The sequence below is a fragment of the Myodes glareolus genome, chromosome 18 (genome assembly GCF_982192425.1).
Source record: "Myodes glareolus chromosome 18, mMyoGla1.1, whole genome shotgun sequence".
NCBI lineage: Eukaryota > Metazoa > Chordata > Mammalia > Rodentia > Cricetidae > Myodes > Myodes glareolus.
The window spans coordinates 48,655,898-48,677,250 of NC_142043.1; the positions used below are offsets into that span (position 1 = coordinate 48,655,898).

General features: G+C 46.6%; 1 protein-coding gene across 1 annotated transcript in view; it reads right to left on the reverse strand.

The window, feature by feature from the left end:
• The window catches only part of Srgn (serglycin), a 34,977-nt gene extending 14,439 nt beyond the window's left edge, over positions 1–20,538 (reverse strand). Inside the window, exon 1 of the mRNA XM_048451635.3 lies at positions 20,395–20,538. The gene's annotated coding sequence lies outside the window, so the exon portion shown is untranslated. The remainder of the gene's footprint in view (positions 1–20,394) is intronic.
• Between the last annotated feature and the right edge of the window lie 815 nt (positions 20,539–21,353).

The window sequence follows — 21,353 nt, forward strand, 5'->3', positions numbered from 1 at the left end:
AGAGAGAGAGAGAGAGAGAGAGAGAGAGAGAGCGCATCAGAGAGAGAGAGCATCAGAGAGAGAGAGAGCATCAGAGAGAGAGAGCATCAGAGAGAGGAGAGCGCGCGTCTGGGGGGGGGATGGGGGGCGCTGCGGCTCTGAGGGTGGTTTATGCTGTACTGTTATCGAGGCAGCTTTTCCCCTCTTGGCTCTGAAGGGTCCACCACTCTCCATTTCAGGGGTGCTTTTCCTAGGCTGCTCAGATTCTTGCCTGCTTTTCCAGTTCATGCCCCCACCGCTTGGTCTTGCCTTGACGGGAGGGAGGAGTTTCCCTTCCCTTGTTCGGGGTTTCCTGCCGATTCCTTACCATTTCCTGCTAAGGACAGGCCTCAGAGCGCAAGAGCTCAGGAGCCCCGGTAGAGATAATAGTATATAACTGACTCTCCTCCGGAGCCTCTCAGAGTCAGGGAATCCTCAACCATAGGAACCAGCTCGCACACAGACCCAGCACACGACCCGTGTGGAGTATTAGTATCTGGTGGAACTTCAGCCCTCTATCTTTGGTTCCTTTACATCCTAACCTTCAATTAACTCTCTGATAACAAAACAAAAGACCCTGTTAATAGCTTCAGTAAGCTTTCCACAGCACCTCAGAGACTTTAGAAGCAGTGATGGTTAGTATAGTCAATTTCATATCACCTACGATCACGTGGGAAGAGGGTCTCAGTGAGAGATTGCCAGGTCAGGCTGGCCATGGTGGGAGGCTGGCCAAGGGGGTGGGGGGCTATGGGGGATTGTCTTGATTTTGATCTTATTTAATGTGGGAAGACCCAGCCCATGGCAGGCAGCACGATGCCCTGGCTTAGGGACCAGGAAAGTCAAGTAAGAGGAGAGAAAGCTAGTGTGCATTTGTTCCTTGTGTTCTGGATTGCCCATGTGGTGTGACTAGCTGCTTCAGCTCCACGCTGCCTTGACCCCCTCACAGGGATGGACTGAAGTGTGAGCTGAAATGACCTTTTCTTCCCTCAGTGGCTTTTGTTGTTGCTGTTGCTTTTGTTTTTCTGAGACAGGGTTTCTCTGTAGCTTTGGAAGCTGTCCTGGAACTCACACTGGAGACCAGGCTGGCCTTGAACTCACAGAGATTCTTGCCTCTGCCTCTTGAGTGCTGGGATTAAAGGCATAAGCCCCCACCGCCCAGCCTAAATGACTTTTTAATCAGGGTATTTTATCCCAGCATCAGAAATAGGACCTGAAGAAAGAAAAATTGTACCTGAAAATAATAATTGGGGCATGTTCTCACTTGGAAACTGCCCTGCCCCCAGTCTCTGGGTTATGAGAATATTATTCCTTCCTTACTTATATATTTATTGAGACAAGGTCTCGTGTATCCCCAGCTGGCCTTGAACTTGTCATGTAGCCAAGGAATTCTTTGAGCTCCCAAGCCTCCTGCCACTACCTCCCAAATCTGGAAGACTCCCAAGTCTCTAATCCCCTCTATTCACACTGCTGGTGTCAGTGGCCAGATTCATTCTAGAACATAAGCACCTGAAACCATACTCCAGAGACAGATGAGCAAAGAAGAAATAAGACTGGTGTGCATGTGCAAAAGGGAAGTCTTCCTGCTAGTCCTTATGGCTGGGGGGTATCTGTTAAACATTTCCATTCAGGACGATCAAAGACAAATTTGCTCAGTAACCTGAGGCTGGTTATTTAGTGCTGGGCACGGCACTGGCTTGATCATTGCCGAAGCGGACTGCACTGTTCTCCCTGACAGCGTGTGCTGAGAATTTCCGAAAGGCGTTTGTTAAAGATCTTTTCCCTTGAGTCCGCCTTAGTGGGAAAGTCCCTCCTGACTTTCTGATTTTAGCTGTATGTTTTTGTTTTTGAGACGAGGTCTCCATACACATCCCAAGCTGGAACCCACTGGATTCACGACGTAGCCAAGGCTGACCTCAAACTCTCCACAATCCCGCTGCCTCCCGCTCCCGAACGATGGGATGACAGGTGTGCATCCCATGCCCAACTCTTAAATCCATTAATTGCTTCTTTCGAAAAAAAAAAAACTCGTGGAAAAATTTAAATGACTGTTTCCTTGAATCTAATAGAATTTGAAATATTGGTTTCGCAGCATCTAAGAGGCAGAGGCAGGAAGATCAGGATTTCAGTCAACTCGAGGCCGGCATGGGCTGCCTGAGATCCTGGTCTCAAAAGCAGAAAGGACAAAGAAGCAAATAAAAGTCCATGCCGAGTCTCAAGTTATTGAGCTTTGAAAGTCTAAACAGTGCTAGGTTCGAGCCAGGCGCTGAGTATCACTGACGTGAGTGCCAGGGAAAAGGGGATGTGGTGATCTCTTAGGAGTCCTTTCACTTATATATAATATAATATAATATAGAAAGTAAATATCTCAGAGAGACATTCAGGCAGAAGGGAGCAGAAGTAGATCCTTTGAAACGTTGATCTAGCATGGTAGCCAATGACTATAACCCCAGCATTTGGAAAGAAAGGCAGGGGAACCAAGAGTTTAGAGCCAGCCAAGTGTGGCGGTGCACACCTTTGATCCCTGCACTTGGGAGGCAGTAACAGGAGGACCTCTGTGAGTTCAAGGCCAGCCTGGTCTACACAGCAAGCTAAAGGACAGCCAGGACTATGTAGAGAGATGCTGTTTCAAAAAAAAAAAAAAAAGAATTTGGGGTCATCCTGAATTACCTGAGATCCTGATTCAAAAGAGTCTTTATTTGACTTTAAAGCTCCTAATCTTTTTCCTACACACACTATCAACCTAGTCTGACATTGCTTTTGTGTGTCATTAATTACCTTTTCTAATTGAAAATCTGTTAATGATTACTAGGAAAAGGTCAGTAGTTGGAGATTTTCAAGGAAGAACTTGAAAGATAAATCCCTTGTCGCCCCCTACCCCAGAGATTACAAAAGTCCTACCCTGCCCCTGGCGACCCAAAACTGCCCATAGCGCTCAGCATGCTGGGTCCATTTTCATCACTTTTTATTGCCTTTCTTGAAACTCTGTGGCATTATGAGGCCCATTGATAGACTGTAGATGCCAGCCAGTCCTGCTGCTCATTCAGATGCACTACCTGCAGATTCTAAGCTTTCTCTGGGATAAGCAATCCACCAAAGTTCAAGTCCTCAACTCAGTGACTGGCCAGGAACTCATTGCATAGCGGGCTGAGCTCAGGGAGATCCACCTGCCTCTGCTCCGTGAGTGCTGTGACTAATGGCACGCACCATCACATCCTGTCTTTGAGGCAGGGTCTCTGGTAGCTCAGGCTGGACTTGAACTCACTAGGTATCTGAGAATGACCCTGAATTCCTGGTTCTCCTGTCTTGGCTTAGTACGTGCCAACCATACCCTGCTTTATCCGTAACACAACACTGGCTAGACTTCACAATCCAGCCTCACTCTTGCTTCCTTTTTCTGCCCAGAAGAACCCCAAATGAAGCTTACAGTACCTGGCATTATAGTAAAGTTGCCAGTCATGGAGGAAGAAGGAAGTACTCGCTCCTTAATGTGTGACCACAGAACATTAAGCAGCTCTTCAACGGCCTTTTCATTTCCATCTCCAGGGACTGACCACATTGACCAATGAAATTACTACACTTCGGTTGGTTCTTATTTCATGCTAGACTCTAGTCCCCCTCCCCCGCCCCGTCTTCATTGCAAACATTAAAAAGGAGCAAACAGACTCAATGAAATGCTCCTTGGAAATGTAAAGGTTTTCGGGGCTAGAGATGTAGCCCTGATAATGATAGAGTGTCTGCCTAGCATGCAAGGAGTCCTCGGTTCAACCCTCAGCAATTCAGATAGATAGGAAGTCTATCTCTCTCTCTCTCTCTGATGGAAGCCACGGTAGATCTGAACTTGTTGGCCTCTCTGTTCCAGCTTCAGCCTCCTGAGTGCTAGGATACAAGGTGTGCGTCACCATTCTTGGCTCATGGTAAATTAAAACTTAAGGCCCATTAAACGATAAAGGAATATAAAATCTAGCTGCTTCTGATTAGTAATGAAATGATGTATGTTTTGTTGACCCTTCTTTGATTTTTTTACTGCCCCTCCCAAACACTTAAGTTTGCAGATGGCCTTAGCATACCTCTGCCTCCACCTCCACCCCCAGACAAACTCTGCCTGAGTAATTTTGGGTCTCACGTGTTCTAGTCTCGGCTTCAGAGCAGCTGCTGTTGCTGTGAGACAGGGTTCCAGGCAGCTAATACTAACCTTGCACTAGCTATGTGGCCAAGGCTGGCCTTGAACCCCTAATCTTCCTGAGTACTGGAAGTATCAGCTGTACCCAGCTTCATGCCAGTTTTATTTCAGTGGTGTGGTTTTGACTGTTAACATAATTCAGGCTCCTTTAGCTATGGCTCTAAAAAGGTTAACAGTTTTCCAGGCAAGGTTTCTCAGGCGCACTATCACAATTACTTTGAGAAGACCTGGTTTGCAGCCCCACCCCAGAGCTAGGGATGACCCTAGGGTCTCACACGCTCTAGGCAGGCTCCGTTCTACTCAACCTACTCCCAGCCCTGCTGTCGTCTGACAAAACACTCCAGAAAATTCTTCCTTCTTTCTCTCATATGAACATGTGTGGGTATGTGTGCGCCAGGGTGAGGAGGCTCAACACTGACAACAAGAGTCTTCCTAGCCGGGCGGTGGTGGCGCACACCTTTAATCCCAGCACTTGGGAGGCAGGCGGATCTCTGTGAGTTGGAGAACAGCCTGGTCTACAAGAACTAGTTCCAGGACAGGCTCTAAAACTACAGTGAAACCATCTCGCAGAGTTTCTCTCTGTGTGGCCCTGGCTGTCCTGGAACTCACTCTGTGGGCCAGGCTGGCCTCAGACTCACAGAGATTCACCTGCCTCTGTCTCCTGAATTCTGAAGTCCAGAGCAAGGACTTTAATCACTGAACCATCTCCTTAGACCCCAGAAAGTTGCTTTTTTTTAAAAAAGATTATTTATTTTTATTTTTATGTATATGAATGAGTACCTACATGGATGAATGCATGTATGTATGTATGTATGTATGTATGTATGTGCACCCTGTGTGCCTGGTACTCAATGAGACCAAAAGAAGGCATCATCAAATCCCTTGGAACTACAGTTACAGAGTTTGAGTTGACATGTACAGAATATCCCAGCCTCACCCTCCCCCGAAATCATTTTGATAAAGTACAAAAAGTTAACTTGCCAGGCATGGTGGTGCACACCTTTAACCCCAGCACTCAGGAGGCAGAGACTTGCAGATCTCTGAGTTCAAGGCCAGCCTGGTCTACGGAGTGAGTTCCAAGATAGCCAGGACTACACAGAGAAACCTTGTCTCAAAAAACCAAAAGATAAAATAAAAAGTTCTTTTAGGGGCTAGAAAGATGGCTCAGCAGTTTAAAGCACTGGCTACTCTTCCACAGGGATTGGGTTTGAGTCCCAGGACCCACATAGAGGCTATACAACTGTCTGTAATTCCAGTTCCAGGAAATCTTACAGCCACCTCTGGCTTCCGCAGGCACCAGAGACACATGTGCAGCACATACATGCATGTGGGGCAAATACTCATACACATAAAAATAAATTAATTAATTAAGATATTTTAATAGAGAGCAAGCCTTGAATAACCCCTTAGGGTCCAACAAGAATAAGGAAGTTAGGTCAGAGGTCAGCTCTCAAAAACAATCTAAAAAAGAATTGTGGTTAAGACCACAAACACAGCTCAGTGGCAGAACATATCCACCTGAGACCCTGGGATCGACCCTCAGCATAGTAATAATAATAGCTACTATTACTATTATTTACCTCAAGGCAGTGTAGGTGGGAATCACGGTGCCAGGGAGGCTGAAGAGAAAATATATTTGGGGGTGAAACAGTCCCGCTGGGTCACAAATGACGTGTCCTTCGATTTTGGAGCATCCACTGAAGCACTTGCGGTAGCTCACGGGGTGAAAGGGAGGTAGGTCCTTTCCACTTTGAGTTTTCCCAAGAACTTGGGACTAGTAAAAGGAGACCTACTTCAACAAACTCGCAAGAGATTGCAAGAAAGATGTGTGACTACATCTTAAAACGACAGATGGAGAGACGGAGGAACGGGGGAGGACCCGTCCTCAATCAAGCCAGGCTTCCCCAAGGCACATCCTACCTCAGAGAAGGCCAAGGACGGATGTGTCTGCAGCGCTCAAAGGGCAGTTATCTAAAGAGAGAGGCTGAGCACACTTTCCTTTTGGAGCGGTGGGGATGGGCAGGCAGAACAGGGCTGTGGCGTTTCTAAGTGTGCCCATGTATTTTAGTTTTGGGATATAAAGCCACTCACCCAGAATAATGTGTTCTGAGTGTATCCAGAATGCTGGCCCATGCTCTTCCCCTTCACAGTTACTACCTTTGGGCTAATGAGCTCACTATTAGTTAAGAATCTTGAGTTCACAGGGCTCCCTGAAGGTTCAGGCCTTGAGGAACCTCCTCTGGTCGTTTTCCTGTCAAGGCTAGCTTTTAAGCAAGGCTATTTCTCAGCTTCCACACCAAACCCCAAAGATCTTTTCCATCCATTATAATCCCCGCCTCACTCTACTCCCTTAGTCTCTGCTGACAGTCAATGAAAAGACAGACCCAGAATTTGCAGTGTGTGTGTGTGTGTGTGTGTGTGTGTGTGTGTGTGTGTGCGTGCGTGCACGTGCTCATGTATGCACGCACATGAGTGCAGGCACGTGCATATGCAAATTTGGATGCCACAAGCACACTTGTGGAGGTCAGAGGACAAATTTCAGGAGTCACTTCTCTCCTTCCACCATGTGTCCCAGGTGTATTAAATCACAGACTTGCATACATTTTTTTTTTTTTTTAGACAGGCCCAGGCTGACCTCCAACTCACTGTGTGGCCAAAGACAGCCTTGAAGCCCTGATCCTCCTGCCTCCACCTCTCAAGGGTTGGGATTACAGGCCTGCATGCCTCCACAAAGTCTCTGCAGACCTGAATGGAATCCAGGGCTTCCTGTATGCTCTCCCAACTGAACTGCATCCCCAACCCTTCGGCATCGTTTCCATACCTATGGTGCAGATGAGGAAACTGAGCAGCAAAGATGTTCAAATGCTACTAGGATTTGATGTCTGGCTGTCTGGCCCCAGACCCCACAGGGCCCTTGCCTTGTGGAAGAAGGGATTTCCTTCATTGGTCCTGTTTTCCCAGTAAGTCCATCTCACCTCCGTCCTGGTAGTGGAAAACCAAACCTCTCCCTGGCATAGTGGCGCACACCTTTAATGCCAGCATCTGGGAGGCAGAGGCAGGCAGATCTCTGAGTTCGAGGCCAGCCAGGAATACAAAGTGAGACCCCTGTCTTAGAACAAAACCAAACGCCCTGTCTGTCAGGAGGAAGGAAATTTGGAGTGGAGCTGACCAAAGCTTGTGCCATGACAGTGTCCCCAGTGGCTGCTGGGTGGGCTCAGAACACACCAGTTCCCCTAGTGTCTAAAGGTTAAGACATTTGTTAGGTTTTTTTTTTCTCTATCACCCCACCCCCACCCCCATTTGCACAATACTTTCTAAACCTTCCCAACGGACAGACAGACAGTTAGCTGCTTGCGGAGGAACCTTCGCACAATGCAGACTGTGTGCTGGAAAGGGAACTTTCATGCCTTTTATATATAAAGTTCCCACTCTAGGATCAACCAAGAGCCTTGTACATGCCATGGAAGCCCTCTCCAGGGAGCTCCAGACCTGGCTCTCACAGGTTGTTTTCCTGACCAAAGAAAGAGTATGTCTTGCCTGTCTTCTCCTCAGACCAAGTCAGAGAGGCTTTGCTTTCAGTGTTAAACAGGCCAGGGAGATGGCTCAGTAGGTACCCTGCCTCCAAGTTCAATGACCTGAGCTCGTCCCTGGAACCAGTTGGTGGAAGGAGGGAACCAGCTCCCACAAGTTGTGCTCTGAAAACACACACACACACACACACACACAAAGTCTCATTATTAGCAGGCTGAACAGGGTATCACACACTTATAACACCAGCATTTGGGAGGTACGAGTAGAATCAGTAGTTCCAGGTCATCCTCAGCTACATAGTGAGTTTGAGGTTAGCCTGGGCTGTATAGAGAAACCCTATCTCAAGAAAACAAAAAAATAAAGTTTCAATACCAAGTGTGGTATCATTAGTCCTGTAATCCCAATTACTCAGGAGGCTGAGGTAGAAGAATTGAAAGTTTAAGGCACACCTGGGCTACAAGAGTGAACTCAAAGTTAGGTTGGACAGCTTGGGCAGACCTGGTGTCTCAAAGAAATAAAAGGTTAGGAATATCCTGTGGTAGGGTGCATGCCTAATAAGTGCCAGGTCTTTTGCTTAATTTCCAGTACACACATACACACACACACACACACAAACACACACACACACGTGCATGCATGCACATACAGACACATATACATGCATACACATGCACATGCATGCACACACAAGTACACATACACCTGAACACACATGCATGTACATACACACATACACACACAGTACTACATACATACATGTATACACAAGCATGTACAAATGCACACATACAGATGAGCACATGTGTGCGCACACATGCACATATACACATACAGACACACACATGCACATACACGCATACACACACATCTCATTATTAAAAGCCATTACTCTAAAAAGATGCCACACATATTGCCTTATTAATAGTTAAGAGCACTGTTGCTAAGAGGTGGTGGTGGCACATGCCTTTAATCCCATGACTCTGGAGGCAGAGGCAGGTGGATCTCGACTCTGGAGGCAGAGGCAGGTGGATCTCTGTAAATTCAAGACTAGCCTGGCCTACAAAGCAAGTTCTAGGACAGGCTCCAAGGCTACAGAGAAACCCTGTCTCGAAAAACCAAACCAAAGAAAAGAAAAAAGGTACTATTGTCATCATTAAGGACACCTGAGGTCAGCAAGCATGAGGTCAGTGAGAGGCCTCCTGAGATCAGAGATGGGGCCTGTGTGGCTATCGTATAGCCCAGGCTAGCCTAGATCTTCCCGCTCCAGCTTCCCAAATGCTGGGGTTATAGGCTCTGGACATCTCCTTTTACACTGAGACCACTGAGGCCCAGGAGACAAGCCGCTTACTCAAGGTCATGTGTGCTTGTGAAAGAGATGGGATAGGAGTCATTTCCACAAGCCACATTGGTCTGCTTTCCGTTAGCCCAGGGTTTTGCACAGAGTTAGTCCAGGATGGGGTAAATCACCCCACCCACAGGGCAGCCACAACACAATTAGCATCTTCCTCGGTTCTTTTGGCCCTTTCTCAAAAACCTTATCTTTTGGGTGGCCACCTTCCTGTTGTTTGTGTTGGATTTTATTTCTTGCAGACTCTGGCTGCTCCCCAGACTTGCAAAACTTTATCTGTATCATCCTGACAGGTTGAGGTTCAGTCCCTCACCATCTTCAAACCTTGGTGGAAATTGCACCTTCTGAAGGATGCAGGCCCAAAGACCTCACTAATACTTTCAACACCTCCCTACACACACATTCTAGCTTTCCTCCTCAGTCTTCCCTATAGTATTAACCCATCACCTGCCACACCCGTTGGATGTCTACCACAGAAGAAGGGATCTATTGCTAACTGATGGGTTTCCAAAAGCCTAGAAGAGCCTTTGTCTGCAGCTCACAAGCGCTGAAATGGAAATGGTCTAGCCTGTGCTTAAAGTCCAGACATTCATATGGTTAGGGACCTCACCCCAAAGTACCTTGGTTTCACAATGAACTCTAGTCTGTATAAAATGTTGGGAGGACCGTGAGCAATCGAGCCTGGCATGCCTGAGGCTCGGGGTTTGAGTCTAGCACCCATGTAGTGTGGATTAGAGACCACCTTTCCTATGACAAATATATGCAAGCTCTGCGCCAGCTAAGTTATACCCTGAGTCCAAACACCTTATTTTAATTTTAGTAATGTTTATATGTGTGTGTTTGTGTGCGGGTATGTGCTTGTGTGTGCAGGAACCCAGCAGCTAGAGGCATGCATCTAACCCCCTGGAGCTAGAAGGAGAGGCAGTTGTGGGTCACTTGACATGGATGCTGGGAACTGAACTGGGGTCCTCTGGAAGAGCAGCGCGTGCTCTTACCTGCCGAGCCATCTCTCCAACACTCCCGTGTATCTTTAGTTATTTGTTTATTATATTTATTTACTTATCACGGCATGCATGTGGAGGTCAGAAGACAACTTGTAGGAGTTGGTTTTCTTCTGCCACATGGGGCCCCCGATCTCAAACTCAGTTGTTAGGCTTGGCTGCGGGAACATTTGCTCCCTGAGTCTTCTGGCTAACACCACCCTCCCCCAAACATCTTTACATTTTTTTATTTGTAGTGCTGGATATCAGTCTCAGGGCATAAGCAGCTAGGCAAGCCCTCTGTCCCTAGCCCCTCCCCCAATCCTTTATCCTTTTGTTTAACTCCAAAAATTGGAATATAAAAACAACAACAAAAAAACGTGTGTGGCATGGTAATATTCACCCATAATCTCAGTCTCAGAGGATCACTTCAAGTTCCAGGTCAGACCATGGCAATCCCTGTCTCACAAAAATCAAGAAAAGAAAGGAATGAAGGAATGAAGGAATGAAGGAAGGAAGGAAGGAAGGAAGGAAGCAAAAGAAGTAAAGAAAAGAAAGAAAGGAAAGAAAGAAAAGAAAGAGAAAGAAAAAGAAGGCAAGACAAGACAAGGCAAGGCAAAGCAAATCAACAACAAAAGAGCAAACTCAAATAAAATTTCAAGTAGGGATAGAAGACCCGTGTGGTTTTCTTCAAACCTGGATATCCCTGGGCACAACCTCACTGCCCAGGACATAAGCAGGAAGAGACAATAACTAGGCAAACTCCAATGCTCTCGTTGGGCCGGAGACAGGAAACCAGCTCCGGGGAAGGAGCCAGGCCCCCCAGCCTCAGAGAAGAATAGTTCAGACTTCAGTCACCAGGATTGTTTTCAAGCCTTGAAAGGAACAGCCAGTCAGCAGTGTTCCCTCTCCACAGGTGACGGAACAAGAGAAAAATACGCCGTTTTTGAGCACAGCAGAATTCAATCAGGTTTTAAAACAATGCCTTATTTAGAAGATCAACCAGCAGTAGATGTAACGGTGTGTGTGTGTGTGTGTGTGTGTGTGTGTGTGTGTGTGTGTGTGTAATTTCTATCTCCAGATCTTCCAATAAGAGACTAGAGGCCAAGCATGGTGACCCCCCCTCCCCCACTGAAATCCCAGCGCTGGGGAGATGAAGGCGGGACCTGCTTGGCTACATAATGAATTCGAGGGTAGTCAGGGCCAAATGAACCCTGTTTTTAAAATAGAAGAGAGGGCTGAAGAGATGGCTCAGAGGTTAAGAGCACTGACTGCTCTTCTAGAGGTCCTGAGTTCAATTCCCAGCAACCACATGGTGGCTCACAATCATCTGTAATGAGATTTGGCGCCCTCCTCTGGCATGCAGGCATACATGGAGGCAGAATGTTGTATACATAATAAACAAATAAATCTTTAAAAAATAAAATAAAATAGAAGAGAGAGGAATGGAGGACATAGATGGAAGTGGAGTAGAAAAGATACGGAGAAAAGCGTTGCCAATTATAGAACCAAGACTTCAATCCTTTGCTAAGTTGTGAATTATAACGTTAGAGCCAAACGACGCGCGTGGGACCTGGTGCTTCTGGGGAGACCTCATGGATTCCCTGTGATCTCAGGCACTTTTGTCTTGGCTTCTCTGTCTTTTTTGTTTGGTTGGTTTTGGTTTTTGGAAACAGAGTTTCTCTGTGTAGCTCTGGCTGTCCTGGAACTCACTCTGTAGACCAGGCTGACCTCAAACTCAAGGAGATCTGACTTGGATCTCAAGGATCTCAAGGGAGACCTGCCTCTGTCTCCCAAATGCTGGAATTAAAGGTGTGCGCTAGCACCACCTGCCCCCCCCTTTATTGGTTTTGGCTTTTCTGTCTATCTTTTTTTAGGAAAGTAAGCCATATCCGCCAGGTTGACCACACATCTCCACGTACTTTTGAAGGGGGCGGGGCTGAGGCTAGCTGACAGGGGCAGGAGGGAAGTTGGGGTGTGCCCAGCTCTGTTTTGAAGATTGGGTGCAATTAAAATTACCCACATAAAACAAGGGCAGACTCTTATCTCAGCACTTTTCACAGATGAATGCATTTAACTCTCTCTCTCTCTCTCTCTCTCTCTCTCTCTCTGTCCTCTGGGACAGATAAAGAAGATGAGGGTATAATTTAATCTTTATGGTGATAAAGCCCAGAGGAACCCCTCTAATTCAGGGCCTCAGTGAATGAAGGAGAGTCTAGACCTGTCAATCACCCAGCAGCCAGAGCTGGCTTGCTAAAGCCTAATTAGAAAGCTGGAGTGATAACTCTGCTTGTAAGTATGAAGACATGAGTTTGATCCCCAAAACCCACATTAAGAACAAAAACCTATGCCGGTGGTGGTGGCACATGCCTTAAATCCCAGCCCTTGGGGGGCAGAGGCAGCCTGGTCTACAAAACGAGTTCCAGGACAGCCAAGGCTACACAGAAAAACCCTGTCTCAAAAACTAACAAAACAAAACAAAACAAAACAAAAACCTGGGCTTGGCCACCCATACTTGTGACCCCAGCACTGGAAAAGCAGAGACAGGCAGATAGATCCCTAGGGCTCACTGGCTGACCGACCCTGCTGTCTCCAAAAACCAGGTAGAGCGCCTGAGGAACTATACCCGGTGTTGCCCTCTGACCGCTACACACACACGTATTGAGGGGGTGGATAGCTTATCTGCCGCCTCCAAACCCTTCACAACCAGAGTCACCTAGTCAAACCTAAATACTTGTGTAGAAATCTCCAGGTAGGTCCCTTAATCCTGCCCTGACAATGCTGAGGAGGATAGGCTATTCTGTTAGCAACCTGGGATGGCCTCTCCTATCCAGAGCCTGTTTATGTGAAACAGAGATAAGGAGAGACTCCAGAGGGCGTGTGACAGAAGCCCTGAAGAGGTCCAAGTCCAGAGATAAGAAGGGCTTGAGACACCTGACTGCTCCTCAGTTCCCCACACAAGGTGATCATTACCTCAGGGCAGCCCGGCTAGATGGAGCTAGGGTCATCCTGCTTGCCCTCCCCGTGCAGGGGAGACTGAAGCTGGGCTGGTTTCGTGTGTTGGCCCAGTATCTCACAGATGTCCATGCCCCTCTACCACTTGATGTCAACACAGGAGACTCACCAGAGAAGCAATTCACAGCCCCTTTGAGGGTCGAACAATCCTTTCCCTGAGGTCACACATCAGATCTCCTGCATATTGGCTCTTTGCATTACAGTTCATAACAGTAGCAAAATTACAGTTATGAAGTAGCAATGAAAATAATTTTATGGTTGGGGGGTCGCCACAAAACGAGGAACTGTACTAATGGGTCATAGCGTTAGGGAGGTTGAGAACCACTGTATCAGAACAAGGACTGTCTGAACCCAGGGCAACTGTATGTGCCTGGCATATAGCAGGCTCTCGGCATGTGGCTGAGCTCAGACATGGCCGAATCCAAGACTACAGACAGTATGAGAACAAAGCTTGACGGAGTGAACTGTCCCCATCTGTCACATGAATGCCCCGAGGAATCTAATGAACTTACCTGAACTCAGTGTCCACACCTGTTAAAGCAGGGCAATTACCCCCCTCCTCCTCACAGCCGTTAGGAGGGTTGAGTTGACTGTTCTGTTATTTTGAGAGAAGATCTTACGTAGTCCAGGCTGGCCTCCAGCTCAGTTGCTATGCCGCTGAGACTAACTACCACGCACTCCCGAAAGCTCCAGCCTCCACCTCCGAGGCGCTGGGATTGCAGCTACGTTCCCCGACTACCGGTTTGTGTGGCAGCGGCCATCAAACCCAGGGCCTGGGACATGCCAGTAAAACACCAGGTGTGCTGCCTCCCAGCCCCTAGGAGAGCTGAGTTGTAGCGCCCTGGCCCGTTTGTACCGAGCGGTGGCAGCTCTCTCCCTATTAGCACACCTGCTAGTTGCTAGATTGTCTGTGCCTCTTTTTCTGACACCTCGCTTCTGTCCTGTCACCTGCCTCACGAGGCTGTGGGGGTACTGCATGTACAGGCCTTAGTGCACTGCTTATAAAACAGTATAGGAAACCAGCAACCTGTGCTATATACCATCCTCTGGGGAATCTTGGAAGTTGAGTGGTCATCCAGTTGCGCACATGGATTAATGAAGCTCTGTAGTCCACACTGAGACTCGGGTCCTCTGGCAGAACAACCGGTGCTCTCAACCACTGAGCCAGCTCTCCAGCATCAAGGTAGAGTTATTGAATGGTTTGAGTTCACTCACTAGGCTAGGCTGGCTGGCCATTGATTTCCAGGGAGCTGGCCATAAAAGGATCTTCTTGTCTTCTTTTTTGCTTGTTTGTTTTTTGTTATTTTGTTTTTGTATTTTTTTTTTTGAGACATGGTTTCTCTGTAACTTTGGAGCCTGTCCTGGAACTAGCTCTTGTAGACCAGGCTGGCCTCCAACTCACAGAGATCCACCTGCCTCTGCCTCCCGAGTGCTGGGATTAAAGACATGCACCACCACCGCCCAGTTAGAATGTTTTAATAACTTAGAACTTTTCATGACAATGAAACACATCTGCTCCTGGCAGCACCAGTTACTTCAAAAGGATGATGGGCATTGAAAAGGTTCCTTATGGAGTTGGTTAGCCATTTGGGCAAGAAGCTACTCTTGCCTGGACTGCTTGATGTTATGCTGTATGAACTGTACATATAACACCCACAGAGAAATGACTGCTAAAGTTGCCTTAAAAAGGTGAGACAGTTCTTTAGGGTGCCTGCTTCATGAAAGAATCTGCTAGACATTCTGCAGGACACAGAAGAAAGCAACTGATAGACTGTCATTACAAGGCAGAACAGATCTTCAAATTTCCTAATTCATGGAAAAGTCTGCTGGATACTACGAGCCTGTAGGCTGAAGATGGGTGCCCCAATGTTACAGAAGAACTTTGGGTGACTGTCCAGGCAGTGAGATGTCTCTGTCAATTCTAGAGTTTTGGAAGTTGCTAATAATGCACTTTCTGTTTACTTAGGCACTATTATATCCTTCTGGAGTCTTTGATGTAATTGAAGAATAGTTATAGTTTTTCTTAGCTATGATAAAAGATAAAGTAGATATAAATATTGTAACTGTAATTCTTACTTGATGCCTGTTTTGTTATATGTAATTTTACTATGCTAAAGTTAAAACCTTCCTTTTTGTTTAGACAGAAAAGGGGAAGTGATGTGGAAAGTCTTTCTGTATATGTGTTGCTTTTATTGGTTAATAAAGAAGCTGCCTTGGGCCTGTGCATGGAAGAATAGAGATAGGCAGGGAAAACTAAAGTGAATGCTGGGAGAAAGAAGGCGGGGTGAGAGAGACGTCATGGAGCCGCTGCCTGTGACAGACGAGCCAGAACCTTGCCAGTAAGCCATGTGGTGATACACAGATTAATTGAAATGGGTTAAATTAAGATGTAGGAGCTAACCAATAAGAAGTTAGAGCTAATAGACCAAGCAATGATTTTATTAATACAGTTTCTGTGTGCTTATTTCAAGTCTGGGCCGCCAGGAACGAACAAGCGGCCTTCCACAACACTCTAGCCTTCTTGAGAGTTTGTCTTAAAAACCAAAACAAGCTGGGCAGTGGTGGCTCTTGCCTTTAATCCCAGCATTCCACAAGCAGAGACAGGTGGGTCTCTGTGAGTTCAAGACCAGCCTGGTCTAACAAGCAAGTGCCAGAACAACCAGAGCTGTTACACAGAAAATCTCAGTGGGGGGTGGGGTAGAGGTTCAAAACAAAACCACTTTACAGAATCCATTTAATTGAAAAGAATTGACTTACACGAAGGCAAAATGAAGGATTCTTGGCTCCTGTAATTCTGGTTCATACACTGGAAATTACAGACTATTCTCCACAGGTGGGCTTCTCTGAGATTATTTTGTTTTTGCAGTATTGAGGATGAACATACTAGATAAGCAATCTTACCCCTAGAGAATCTCTCTCTCTCTCTCTCTCTCTCTCTCTCTATATATATATATATATATATATATATATATATATATATATATATATCTCAGAGATGCCCACTTGCTCTATCCAGATCTGTCAGCCAACCACAGTCGTTTTAAGAAATCACCAGCCCAGTGAACCTTCAAACTAGAAATGCCAGCAGGCCATCTCTGTTAAATGTGAGGGCACCTTGAAGGCCTGGCGGACAAGCCCTGCTGTGGGAACCAAAGAAATTCCATTTTATTCCTTTATTTAGGTTATTTGAAACAGGGTCTCTCTGCACAGTACTGGCTGTCCTCAAACTCACAGAGGATCTGCCTACCTCTGCCTCTTGAATTCTGGGATTAAAGGTGTGTGCCAGCAGGCCGGGTGAACTTTTACATTTTCAAGATGACAGAAGTGTTTAAGGAAGTCCCAACCACCAGCAGAACTGAAACGACCTCTCCTAAAGAGGTGTTTCTAAAGGGCAGCCTCTGATACTTTGAGTGACTAAGGGAACCAGTACCCTCTATTTCAGAGTGAATGCTCTAACCCTACTGGCCAGTCAGGAGATCCAGGCCTCCCGACGCCCCACCAGGGCTATGCCTAGCACAGAGAAGGAAGGCACTTCTGAAAGGAGACCCATTGTTCTTATTTCCATGTCGAACAATGCTTCCAGTCTCCTCAGAAAATAGAAATAAGAGCTCGGGATATGTGTGTGTAGCAGGGGCTACCTGTAATCCCAGCATCCTGGAGGCTGAGGCAGGAGGATCACAAGTTTGAAACTAGCCTGGGCAATGTAGTGAGTCCCATCTTTAAAAGGAAGTGGGGGGCCAGACATAGTGGTACACGCCTTTGATTCCAGCACTTAAAGGCAGAGACAGGTGGATCTCTGGGAGTTTGAGGCCAGCCTAGGCTACTCAGTGAGACCCTGTCTCTAAAGAGGGGCAAGTATCAAAGGTGGGTGGAGGAAAGAACAAAAATAAAAAAAATACACATTCGCTTACTCTACTAAAGACTAAAGACTGCCTTTGTAAGTCTGTAATCCCTGCATTCGGGAGGCTGGTGGATCTCTGTGAGTTCGAGGCTAGCATGGTCTATACAGTAAGTTACAGGACAGCTAGGGCTACATAGAAAGACCCTGTCTCAAACAAAATAAAACAAAACAAAAGCCTGTTATAGAATTTTTAAAAGGCTGCCAGGAGGTGGTGGTGCACGCCTTTAGTCCCTGCACTCAGGAAGCAGAGGTAGTGGATCTCTGTGAGTTGAGGCCAGCCTGGTCTACAGAGTGAGTTCCAGGACAGGCTCCAAAACTAAAAAAAAGTTACAAAAGGTTACTGGCCAGAAACTCAAACAACCGTGTGTGTGTGTGTGTGTGTGTGTGTGTGTGTGTGTGTGTGTTCCTTTTCTCTGTGTTAAGGCCCAGGACTATCTGTGAACATAACAGTGGGAGATGTTTAGTGCTCAGATTTGACCTGGAGGTTTCCACACATCAAACTTGTCTCCAAGGCTGGCTTTGGTGTCCTTCAAACTTTGGGGACTTGTCAAAGCATTTCTCACATAGGGTCACACTGTGAAGTATACTGAGCCTTAGGGTATTCTGAGGGAAGAACACTGAACCCTGGAATCTGTAAATAAGGAGCTCTCTCTGAAGCTTCATCCCGCCTCATTTTTATCAGATAAGGAATGAAGGAGAAACCACTCCAGACCCATGGACATCAGAAACCACGGTGAGTCCAAAATACATTTGTTTCATTAGTTTTGTTTTGTGGAATTTTGTTGTTGTTTGAGACAGGGTCTCACTCTAGCCCAGACTACCCGAGCTCACTATATAACCCAAGCTGGTCTCAAACTGGTGACTATCCTCCTGCCTCAGTTTCTCAAGTAACGAGAGTACAGGTTTGAGCCTAGTTTAGAATTGGTGTTTTATAGACAAGGATGTCCTAGGGCCTCTGGGGCCCACTACCTGCGGTTAGTCACCCCAAATCTGGGTGCACATGAGAACCACCTGAGGGACTCTGGGGACAGAACAGACAAGATTCCAGGATAAAGTCACACCTCTTTAATTTGCCCTTCTTCCTGCATTCTTTCTTGTAGACTTCCCGGTGGCTGGTTGGATTATTTACTTATTTAGGTGCTAGAGACTGAATATAGAGCCTTAAGCACTTAGGGAAGGAATGTACCACTGAGTTCTATCCCCTCAGCCCGTTTCTTAAAAAACAAGACAGAACTGTGTGCCTCTGAGTGACTGGGATTCAGGACAAGGACGTATGTGGCTTCCCCTAATGGTTCTGATATCAGTTAAGATTTTGGGCCAAAGCTCCTCCTTGGACCAGTCAGGACCTAGCCTCCTCCCCTCTAAATGTTATACCTCAAACAAGGACGCACAGTGTCGCTTGGCTCCTTACTCCACAGCTGTCCCCTTGCCAGCTTGCACAGAGCATCTCAAGTGTATGTGGCTATGGTGCCACACAGGCATGTATTCTCCATGGCTGCTTCTCACACTTAGTGTACATTGGGATTGAAAGAAACAAAAGATGGGCCAGGGAACTAGCTCAGTCAATATATTTGTGATAAAAGTAAAAAGTCTTAAGTTTCATCCGTAGAGCCCTTGGAAAAACCAACCAACCAACCAATCTACCAAACAACCAAACAGAAAGCTGGGCACGGTGGCATGTGCTTGCAAGCCCCATGCTAGGGAGGTGGCTCCCTAGCCAGCCAGCCTAGTCAAATCTGCAAGCTCCGGGTTCACTGACAGAATGCCTCTAAAACCAAGTCAGAAAAAGTTTATAAGCCAGTGTGATAACACATGCCTTTAATCCAGTACTCGGGTCACAGAGGCAGGTAAATCTCTATAAATTCAAGGCCCGCTTGGTCTATTAGTGAGTTTCAGGCCAGCTGGAGCTAAATGAGAAGACTCTGGCTCAAAAACAAACACTAACCAATCAACCAAATAAATAAAACTAAACTAAAAGCCAATGTAGGTGCTCTGGTTGACTTCTGGATTACACATATGTGTGTGTGTGTGCACATGCACACACACATATACACATGTACACACACCATAAAGGATGCAGGTATTTCTTTTATGAAGTTAGCTATAAGAAATGTGTTTCTTATATGGTTTCATTCCAATTCTACCTCAAATCTCTCTCTCTCTCTCTCTCTCTCTCTTTCTCTTTCTCTCTCTCTCATCTTCAGTGAGTACCTTTACATATCCCTTAATGATGACTGAATTCTATGACTGCAAGGCAATCAATGTTTGTCTCAATCCAAAACAAGCTACACTTTTTGTTTTTAGAGATGGGGATCTCATGTAACCAAGGCTGGTCTCAAATTCAATATGTAGGCTGAGGATGGTCTTGAACTCCTGATCTGCTTGCTTCTGCCTCCCAAGTGCTGGGATTCCAAGCCTACAACCACATTTTGCTTTCTGTTTTGTTTTGTTTGACTCAGGGTCTCAGTCTATAACCCAGGCTGGCCTGGAACTTACTCTGTAACCCAGAGTGACCTAGAAATGGAAGTGGTCCACCTGCCTAATCTAACGCTGCGTCTTAGACATTCAATGGATCAAGGGAGATCCAATCCCAGGTTTGCCACAAAGTATCTAGGGGAAGGAATGTGAATTGACTGGTGGGTCTCAAATGAACCCGCTTTCTCTAGAGGTCAGAATGCTGAGCCTCTGCAAGGAGAACATCTTTCCCCAGACCATGTGACCAGCAGGGGAAAGCCAGGATCCAAGCCTAGCTGTCTACAAAGACAGGGCTCTTTATTTTGACAGCAGTCAACCCAAGATTCTGATCCAGGCCCCCAAACTCCAAGTCAGGGACTCTTTCTACCATCAGTAAAGAGAGATGTTCTCGGGGCACTGTGAAAGTCACAACCAAGGTCTCCTCAGAAGACAGAAGTAGCAGTCAAAGAGGACAGCCTGGGCCAGGCAGTGGTGGTACACACTTTTACTTCCAGTACTCAGAAGGCAGAGGCAGAAGCCTCTCTGGGTTCAAGATCAGTCTGGTCTACAGAGCAAGTTCTAGGACAGTCAGGCATACACAGAGAAGCCCTGTCTCATAAAAACAGAAAGAGAGAGAAGTGGGGCAATGGAGGTGGGGGGAGAACAGCCTGGAAAACAGACTAACAATGCCTGGAGTGAAGCCCCCAGGTAGCCTCTAGTCCCTCCACATCCCCAACCTCAGCCCTCAGCCTGGATGACCTTGAATACAACTCTTCCAATCTGCATTTCTTCCCCGTTTCCCCCGATTGCATCCAAGGCAGACTGACTGAGATCAGACGCACAAAGGCCTAGTATCTGGTAATGTCTTCTTTATAAGGAAAAATGGGCCTAATTTTACCCCAAGCCAAGCCACCTCCCGGGAGAATCACCAGGTTACTTCCCAAAAAGACAGAACACTTCTACTCACCTGTCTCGAGCCTTGTGCCTGGCCTTCCTGGGCTGCTCTGGCAGGACTGGGATCTGTTGAGAGTCTCTTTGCAGGGAGATCTTAAATTGCTGGCCACTTGGCACAGTTGGAATAGAGAAAGTTTAGTTAAGAGTCTTTTACATACAATAGGACTGGCTTCCGGTCAGCTGACCCTCTGATCCAACAGAGGGGCTCAGAGACTATGTCTCAAGGCCTACCTAACGAGGAGGGGCAGTAGCAGTGGGGAAAAAGTCAGGCAACAGACTCAAGGTCCCACTGTTTTGTGGACTGGGATTTGTTTCTTGTGTTTTGGACTTAGTGTTTTAAAGTGAGTCCTGGTAGCTTCAGGGTGGAGCTTGGTGCATTTGCCTGCATAAGAGAGGAATCGGGTTCAATCCTGGCACTAGAAATAAATAAAAACACAAAAGCAGTGGTACCAAATGTAAGTAGGGTGTAATTTAATTCTTTTTTGTTGTTGTTGCTATTTTGTTTTCTTTTATTTTGTTTTGGGTTTTTTTTTTTTTTGCTTGTTTTTGTTTTTCAAGACAGGGCTTCTCTGTGTAGCCCTGGCTGGCCTCGGGCTCACAGAGATCTGAGTGCTAGGATGAAGGGTGCATGTCACCACCACAGGTTGTAATTTAATTCTTTTTGTTTTTTGTTTCTTTGAGACAGGATTTCTCTGTGAAATAGTCCTAACTGTCCTGGAACTAGCTCTTGTAGACCGGGTTGGCCTCAAACTTACAGAGAGCCCCCTGCCTCTGCCTCCGACGTACTGGGATTTAAGGCTTGCGTCACCACCACCCAGCCCTGTAATTTAATTCCTAATCCCTTCATCTACTTCATTTTCTCTTTCCTTCATTCTGTGGTCCAAGTCACAACCAATGAATGGGGTTTAAGCATCTTTCGCAAACCTGATACCACAAGGAGTTCAGTCGTGACCTTATCGCAAGAGTCCCTGT